Below are 8,993 nucleotides of genomic sequence, written 5' to 3' on the forward strand. Positions count from 1 at the left end.
CAACATTTCCTCCGAGCGTTGGTTTACCAAAACTGGTTCACGACACTGGTTTTGCGCGCCAACTGGTTCTGGTTCACGACGCTGCTTTTGCGCGCCAATTAGTTCTGCTGCCATCTCGTTTTCGCTGCCGTTGTCGTTCGCGCAACATTCGTTGCTCGTCGGCACTGAATCGTGCGTTTCGTTTTGTGTCTGGCGTTGAGGCGCCACTATGTCGAACAATTGTGGTCGCAGTAAATCGCACAATTTCAACGAGACATCAGTGTTGTTGTCTCCCTCTTACAGTTACTTTCGTCTTCTGTACTTTCCTCGACAGTCTCAGTTCCAATAGATATGGAACAAGCTCCTCGTCGATCCACTGGAACATCGTTTAAGCGCGCCACAAGCTCGGCCTTTTACCCTGTTGTAGGCAAGTCCAACAACTCCAGCCACTTCTTTAAAGTTGGCGAATTATGAGCCTCAATGTTGATGTCCAATGCGTTAAGTTAGAGTGTTTAAGAGATTCGGGTTTTATTTGCTTTACATTAATTGTAGTTTATTTTATTTCGTAATGTACTTATTGTAGTTAGTGTTTATTATAGTTATTATTTATCGTAGTTATCATTAAAGTTCTCTTGATATCTGTCTCACACTCCTCAACGCTCAGCAACGACTGACTCATATGACAGACGCGCTAAACTTACCTCTCTCTCAGAGAGTCAATTAAAATACTGGGATCGATGAGTAGCAAGAGAGCAAGTGTCACCGTCTCTCCTGCTACAACTCGGCCGTCCTGACCGTAAGATCTCCTGATCTTTACATAAGTAACGTTACAATAAGGTGAAATCTTATAACTATTATAAGATATAAGAAGATATAAATTAGTTAAGATACATTATAAAAAAGTCTATTACAGTTATCATTATTTTCATTTGTTCAAGCATAACTTTTAGTCGCGTTTTCTTTTACCTACACAATGTTTTATATTGTGGCTACTCCAAACACCTTGATACCTTGATAAGGGTTACGACTAAGCTGAAAGCCTTCCACATCCTTAATTAAAAATCGGTCATTTTTGAGAACCTTGTCTATCACATAAGGCCCTTTGTGTTTTGGGATTAGCTTTTTTGACGCTCCTATAGTTAAATCAAATTCTTCACCATAATATAATCCCCTGCCTTATATCCTGTGGGTGCTACCCTTTTGCTATTATACTGCTGCTCATTGTACTTCTGGCTTTGCTTCTGATGTATTTCCCCATCCTTTCCAATTGTATCCAAATTTCTTGGATCATTCACTATTCCTAACTGCTCTAGTTCTTCTCTTAACTCATCACTTTTTGTTTTACTCCAAAGAGCATTTTGCTCGGTAACTGCTTAATGCTCCTGTAAATACACTCTGAATCTGCGGACTGCATATACTATTGCCAAAATCTCTATTTCGGAACTGTGGTACTTTGATTCTACATCAGACGTCCGTTTTGAGAAATAGAAAACAGGGTGCAGTTTCTTGTCTTCTTTCATTTGCATTAACATTGCCCCAAAGCCTAACGCGCTCGCATCACAATGCAGCTCAAATTCGTCCTTGTGGTTATATATTGCCAACACCGGCGATTCTACTAATTTATGTTTGAGCAACGAAAAACAATCCAGCTCTTCCATTCCAAATTTAAACACCCTATCTTTCTTCAATAGGTCATAGAGTGGTTTTGCAATTAACGAAAAGTTTCTAATAAAACGACGAAAATAAGACGCCAATCCCAAGAAACTTCTTACTGTGTCAACATTTGTTGGTATGGGAAAGTTCTTAAGCGCATCTACGCCCTTGTCATCGGCTCTAATGCCCTCTTCCGATATGAGAAATCCCAAGTATTTAATGCTTGACTGAAAGAACTCACACTTATCTATACGCAACTCCAGCTTTTTTCTGATTATCCTTCTAAAAACTTCTTCCTGTATATCCAGGTGCTCCTCGGCAGTTCTACTGGCTACCATGATATCGTCTGGATACACATTCACTTTACTATCTCTAATCATATCTGTAAAAATTTTGTTCACAAATCTTTGAAACACTGATGATGAGTTTTTCAGACCCATTGGCATCCTGAGGAACTCAAACTGGCCTAACGGAGTGACGAAGGATGTAAATTACAAAGCTCCAGTCCTGTTAAGGGTGAAGATTAGGTTGAGAGGCAAACTGAGCCTCTTATTGCTGGCCTTGGGCTCAGACAATAAAACAAATTATTTTACGGCTAAGTGCCGGAGTGAATATTTATTTAAGCGACTTACTGGAAGAGCGCTGTATTCAAACTGATTTTTTAATACATAGAATATTTCACTTAAGCTAAGCCCAAAATTCGCATCACGCCACAATGTCATGGTCGGCAAGCCGACTCAGCAAATCTTCGGCGATAACGGAAACTCTTGCAACAAAACAAAAGTGTCCGGTTACCGTCGCTGACCATTGCAGCTATAGCGCGCTGATACAATTTATGCAATGTCGCAATTGCGAGGGCTGCTACTTAACTTATGGAGCACGCGATAGCGAGGGTAGATTATGAACTTATAAAATATCCTATGTTAAGTGTTACTTGTTAACTACTCCCCTTCAAGTGTAAGGCCGTCCTCGGCCGACCCAATCCCGGCGACGACTTCTCGTAACTGCATTGCAGACTTCTTTGCACCGATGAGTCGACAAAGAGTGAGGCCAATGCAGATCAAAGCACAGCATATGGCTCCGATGATGAATGCCACACGATAGGCCTGATCAGTTCCGGCGTTTTTTTGGAATTGCTGTATCACCTCCAGATTACGTTCATTCAAACGATGAAGGTAAGGGAGGCTGAGGACATCTTGGGTGGCAGTGATGTTCAGCAAGGGAGAATTGGCAATACCCGGGACTCTATTGCGCACGTTGTTGTGATTGTAAAACAGAGTCCCGTTAATTGCGACTCGGTCTCCGAACGTGATGAGATGCGTGCCTTGTACCTGGATCTCAGTGCCGTTGTCCACCTGAATCCTTGCGGACCCGTCGTTGAGGATTATGATTCCGTCATTTACATGGGTGATTATTTCCAGGTTGCTCGGCTGGATCTCGCAGTGTGCCGTGACACCTGCATGGAGCTCTTTGGCACATGAACTTTCCAAAGCCAGACGACAAAATGTGGCTCCAGGTGAAGCGGCGCAACTCTGCAGTGTGTGGGTTTCTCCATCGCATTCGGCTATGACGTTGTCAAACAATCGCACTATGAAGTTCTTGTGGATAACAGGATAAATCGTGATCTTTCTGCAAGCTCTTTTAATCTTGGGGAATTTAATTATAAAGTGTATCGTGTTAATGGATTGAAGAACTTTTACGGACGCAACGGACATAAGATCTTCTATGGGAGTGTTGGTGGGTTCCTCTAGCCAAATTGATTTCAAATCTGAATGGTCCAAAATGTTTGGGCTAACAATGTTGGCCTTTGCCAGAGTAATAGCAAGCATTAAATTTTGCAACTCCATCATTAGCATTCTGTTTCTAGACAGAAGTGTTTCATATAAATGGCCAGTGTCAACCTGTGAGTCTTTGGCTATCTTGAGAATTTTGTTGACAGTAATTGTTAACTGATTAAGCTGGTCCTGAACTCTAGTGTTTATTTCTATCTGTCTATTATTGGCGTTTATCAATTGCATTTCAGTTAACCTAGTCTGCTCTAAATCTTCAACATCGGGTGTACCCGCCACAACCTTTAGTATGGATCCAAACCTGTGAAATGAGGTTGTTTTCTTATTTTTTCGCAATTTTTCTGTTTTTCTTTTCACGGCCCACCACCAAGTAAGTTTGTAAAAATTATGCCAAGTGGCCAAAAGTAAGTTAAACAACTATATCTAGCTTATACGAGTTTGCCTAGTGGCTTAAAAAGGGTGTACAAAAAAGACAAGGGAGTCACTTTAGGTTGTCCTTGTGGACCACCCTCCCTTTAATGAGGACCTCGGTCCCCAGGTCTGCTTCCACTGTCTTCTCATCACATAAAGGTGTGAGTTTGTTTCCGAGCCGTCGGTTGGACTTGACCAAAACTCTGTCACCAACGTCGAAGACCCTATTCTGACGATTTGCGTTCTCCCTAGCTCTGAGCATCGTCTGAGCGTTTCTGATCTTTTCTTGTATTTTTCCTTGTGGCTCATCTGGGTGAGCCTGAACCACATCGACTGGTCTCTGGTCGGTGACCGAATGGATCGACTTATTGTACTCAGTTGTAGCCAGTAAAATGACTTCTACAGTGTCATTTATGCCTCTATCGATTTTTAGGCATCTGGCTAGCTCTAACAGGGTGCTGTGAAAGCGCTCAACCTGTCCATTTGAGATGCTATGCAATGGCGGTGCATTTGAAATGCTGACCCCATAGCTGTTTGCGAGCATAGTCACTATGGTCTCTGAATTCAATGACGGTTCATTGTCGCAGTAAATGGATCTGGCTTTAGGAAAAAAATTCATGATTTGCATTAGAGCTGGCTTCAGATCCACAATGGTTCTTGAGGGGATCGGTTGGACAATAGCAAACTTAGAGAACTTGTCGATGCAAGTTAGAAAGTATTTCTTGTCAGTGGAGAAAATGTCTATGTGTAACATCTCTCCTACATGTGAGGGGATCGGTGTCTCTCCAAGCTCTTGTTTTTTGGGGTGTCTATCATATTTAGCCCTAGCACATGTTTTGCAGTTTTGAACTATTTCATTGGCAATTCTTGCCATCTTTGGAAAGTAGTACTCCGAGAGTACCTGCTTAATATTTTCCTGTGGAAACTCAGGTAAACATTTGACGGCATCTAGTGGCTCGTCACAGCGAATGTCGTTTCTAATTCCTATAGTAGCATATGCTACTACTTGTGGGGCGGCAACGTTAGCTGCTGCTATTTGTGGGGCGGCAGCGTTTGCTGCTGCTATTTGTTGAGCCAACTCATTAATTCTTTGAGTCAATGCTCGCTCCCTCTGCTCGTTTGCAGCGGCCTGTTCTGCTAAAGCATCGCTGACAGCTGACCTTATTATTTCCCTAAGCTGATCTGGATCCATTTTACCTAATGGGGAGAAACTGCAGGGAGAGGTTTTGTAGCCGAGGCTTCGATGCGAATGTCACAGTCGGAATCTGAGTCGCTAAAGTGCTTGCGAGGTGTTCTGTATTGGCTGAACATGCGCAGGCCAGTGGCCGCGAAAAGCAAAACGGGTCGAATTACGTTGTAGCTCTGAACCACGAGAACTGTATGTATTGATATAGCACAATTTTAGACACAGAAAGTAACACAAATTAATTTTATTAACGAACTGGATGATAAATTGTTTTAACTAAAATTCTCAAGGCAGTCACTCTCACAAGTTTTAGAAACCTAGTTCAGATTACTGTTATTAATTATGATCTGTTGCAATATTAAACACTCACAAGTACTAAACTAATTTTTACAAAAAATTAAGACTTTTGTATAAGAAAAAATTTTGGCTAGAGTATCCACTTACATGATTCCACTAACACAAAAAAAAATATTTCTTTATTATGTTGGTCACTCGCAGCTCCCTCGCTGCTGTCTTATTTGTTGTTGCTTGTTGCAGCTCCTGTGCTGCTGTTTGGTTATTAGTGGATGTGGAGTCCGACCACTAGTGGGCGCCAATTACAATACTCCAGTCCTGTTAAGGGTGAAGATTAGGTTGAGAGGCAAACTGAGCCTCTTATTGCTGGCCTTGGGCTCAGACAATAAAACAAATTATTTTACGGCTAAGTGCCGGAGTGAATATTTATTTAAGCGACTTACTGGAAGAGCGCTGTATTCAAACTGATTTTTTAATACATAGAATATTTCACTTAAGCTAAGCCCAAAATTCGCATCACGCCACAATGTCATGGTCGGCAAGCCGACTCAGCAAATCTTCGGCGATAACGGAAACTCTTGCAACAAAACAAAAGTGTCCGGTTACCGTCGCTGACCATTGCAGCTATAGCGCGCTGATACAATTTATGCAATGTCGCAATTGCGAGGGCTGCTACTTAACTTATGGAGCACGCGATAGCGAGGGTAGATTATGAACTTATAAAATATCCTATGTTAAGTGTTACTTGTTAACTTGTATATTTAACAGAGTTTTCCTCCATGAACACGTGAAAATAGCCATCTTTTAGATCCAATTTAGAAAAAAAACGTTTGTCGCCAAGCTTGTCTAATAAATCGTCTATCAGAGGTATAGGGTAGTTATCTTTCACCAAAACTTTGTTCAATCTCCTAAAGTCAATGCACAACCTTAACTCGCCAGCTTTCTTAGGCACCAACACAATGGGTGATGCATACTCCGACTCACTAGGGCGAATGATCTTCTTCTCCAAGTACCCGTCTAACATCGACTGCAATTTCCCTTTCTCAGAATATGACAATCTTCCAAGTTGAGCTTCATTTCACATTTTACGTCAGGCAATTCAGGCCTTTGTGCTACCAAATATGAACTCTCAAACAATTGCTCAAACTTTTTCCGGATTTTAAAATCTAATCTTTCACCTATGTTGCAATCAGCTCCTGTGTTGAAACACTCGATATTTAACAATTTAAATTCTATTTCGCTTAGAGATTGGTCATCCGTAGTTTCTTTTCTTTCTTCACATTTTCTATCAGATCTAACTTTTTCATTGACCAACTCAATAACAGCTTCATTCCTACTTTTCGTAACCATTTTGCTTGTGACTCCATTCTCTATTTCACTTACAATCTTGCTATCACTTTCCTTAACTATTTCGCTAACAATTTCCTCTTCCTCATCTTCGGGGGTACATCTCTTCGTGATTCTTCTATCTTACAATTTTTCTCCTTAACTATTTCATCAACTATTCTCTCAACATTTACATTTCTAGCTATTTGCAAATCTGTATGGCATGTCTGCAATGACAAGGACTCAAACTCCGACCGCTCTCCAAGTTCATTTTCGCCTTCTCTCCTTACAAGTGTACCCCTTTTCAAGGCATTTAAGTCTAACTTAATATTACATGCTTTCATAAAATCTCTTTCCAAAATTACTTCATAGCTCATAGACTCATTATCAACGACTATTAAGTAAAAGAATACTTTTATTGAATTTTTTACAACAAAACACTTGACTTTTCCATATGACATCAGTGGACTCTTATTTAATCCGTAATATTTATTAAATTAATTTAAATGTATTTTTTCTGGTAGACAAAAGATTTTAATAAGTGAAACATCACTGCCTGAGTCTATGAAGCATGCTGTAATTAAGTCAGGATTACTTGGTGTTTTAAAATATATCTTAACATATCTTACGTCGTCGCATCCTTTAGCTAGCTTCTCTGTATTGAGTGGACACTTAGACACCCAATAATCCAAAGCACCGCATCCGAAGCAGGACCCTGGCACTCTGTCGGGTTTCTTACAGTCCTTGCTCATGTGGCCCTTCGAGTTGCAGTTGTAGCAACGGAAATCTTCTTTGGAACGTCTGTCCGTAGTGGCCACCTTTGTAGTCTCTCTTGCTGCTCGCTGTGCCGGTAGCTGAATGCCTGAAAATAATTCGGCGTAATTCTGCAACGCACTTGAATCCTTGAAACTGCGCTTGAATGCGGAGTCCACCCAGCAATCCCTTCAATGGCTTTGTCTTCTCGCTTCTCTTCGCTGATGCTGATAGCATCTGACAGCCTGGCCTTCTCATCAATGTAACTGACGAAACTCTCATTGGCGTTCCAAATTCGAGACTCGAATAGGCGCCTGGCATTTGCTTGAGACACAGTTGTCCCGAACGACTTGCCGCTTATATTTGTCAGCTGCGTGACCCATTTCTTTCCACACGAGTTCCCATTAAATTCCAACAACGCTTCCTTTGCTAATTGAAATTTTGCAGCCGACGAAAAACCGCTTTCCAACATTTCCTCCGAGCGTTGGTTTACCAACACTGGTTCACGATGCTGGTTTTGCGCGCCAATTGGTTCTGGTTCACGACGCTGGTTTTGCGCGCCAATCAGTTCTGCTGCCGTCTCGATTTCGCTGCTTTCGTTTTCCGTGCCGCTGTCGTGTCCCGTGCAAAAGTCGTTGCTTGTTGGCACTGAATCGTGCGTTTCGTTTTCTGTCTGGCGTTGAGGCGCCACTATGTCGAACAGTTGTGGTCGAAGCGAATCGCACAATTTTTTTAGTAAGACATCTGTGTTGTTGTCTCTTTCTTTCTCATTTGTGATCTCTGACAGTTGACAGTTATGGAACAAGCTCCTCGTCGATCTACTGGAACATCGTTAAAGCGCGCCACAAGCTCGGCTTTTGACCCTGTAGTAGGCAAGTCTAACAGCTCCAGCCACTTCTTTAAAGTTGGCCAATTGTGAGCCTCAATGTTGATATTCATTGCGTTAAAGTTCACCACTTCTGATATTGTGGGCGGTAGATGAATCAACCGATGTCAGAATATTTAGGAGATTCGGGTTTTAGTAGCTTTAGATTAATAGTAGTTTATTTTATTTCTTAGCTGCACTTATTATTATTTATTATAGTTATTATTAATGTTCTCTCGATATCTGACTTACTCTCCTCAACGCTTAGCAACGACTGACTGACACATCAGACGCGCTAAACTTACCTCTTATTAAAATTCCGGGATCGAAGAGTAGCAAGAGAGCATGTGTGACCGTCTCTCCTGCTGCAATATGTAAAATCCAATATTTATCTATGGGCACGCAACAAAATCAACTCTACGACTTTTGCCATATCCACCGAAAAAAAAATTTATAACCAGCCGAAACCATAGCCAATTAAAACGCAATAACAATAATTAAAAATAGAAAAGGTCACTTTATAAATAGCTCTGATCCTCTCTGTTCTGTAAAAATTATCGGGAACATCAACAATAACAATTTAACAATAATCAGGACACTTTTTACTAAAACTGGACCTGAAATAAGAAATAACCTGAATTCCCAGAAATCGCTGACACGGTAGCTAAATCTACAATTTTTAGTCCCTTACTTTACACCTCCAACTTCAACTTTGCAGAATTCACCAAATTTCTTA

The 8,993-nt window shown here is 41.1% G+C and overlaps 1 long non-coding RNA gene across 1 annotated transcript; it reads right to left on the reverse strand.

Moving 5' to 3' along the window:
• Positions 1 to 7,176: 7,176 nt before the first annotated feature.
• Positions 7,177 to 7,829, reverse strand: LOC124460974. Its single transcript, XR_006954881.1, has 2 exons — positions 7,269 to 7,829; positions 7,177 to 7,213 (listed from the first exon to the last, which is right to left on the reverse strand). It is a non-coding gene; the product is annotated as an uncharacterized LOC124460974 (long non-coding RNA).
• Between the last annotated feature and the right edge of the window lie 1,164 nt (positions 7,830 to 8,993).

Source organism: Drosophila willistoni, unplaced genomic scaffold (genome assembly GCF_018902025.1).
Source record: "Drosophila willistoni isolate 14030-0811.24 unplaced genomic scaffold, UCI_dwil_1.1 Seg169, whole genome shotgun sequence".
Lineage (NCBI taxonomy): Eukaryota > Metazoa > Arthropoda > Insecta > Diptera > Drosophilidae > Drosophila > Drosophila willistoni.